We start from the raw sequence: 668 nt of genomic DNA on the forward strand, positions 1-668 counted from the left end.
ATATATATATATATATATATATGGGAGAATATACAAAAAATAACAACAGACGAGGACAGGTGGTGTAAATAACAAAAGTATATATTAGTATGACGCTCGGGAATACGGAAAGTCTTTGACGTTTCGAGCTACGCTCTTCAACAGAAAGAATACGGAGACAAGGAGAAAAACACGGAGAAAAAAAAAATTGAGAAAAAAAAAAATATATATATATATAAGCACACACAGACACATAAATAATTTACCGAGTGAGGGGAGAGGACTCGGTTCGATTTCATCAAACCAGTGTTTAACTGGTACTTGTTTCATCGATTCCGAAAGGATGACAGACGAAGTAGATCTTGGCGGAACTTGAACTCAGAATGTAAAGCCTAAGAAACGTTACTAAGCGTTTTGTCCGGGGTGCTGACAGTTAGACCAGTTCAGCGTCTGTAGCGACGTTTAAAGCAATTTCAAAAGTTTTGTAAATTACTGGTAATTTAATAAACTACCAGTAATCACTGGTAAACCTGTCACATTTTCTGGAGTGAGATAATACCGTTTATTTCAATATTTTAGCGTTGGACATGTATGTGCATTGTCTATATGTCTACGTGTTTATACGTGTGTGTGTATGTGTGTGTGTGTGTGTGTGTGCGTGCGTGTGTGTGTGTGTGTGTGTGTGTGTG

Source organism: Octopus bimaculoides, chromosome 24, assembly GCF_001194135.2.
Source record: "Octopus bimaculoides isolate UCB-OBI-ISO-001 chromosome 24, ASM119413v2, whole genome shotgun sequence".
NCBI lineage: Eukaryota > Metazoa > Mollusca > Cephalopoda > Octopoda > Octopodidae > Octopus > Octopus bimaculoides.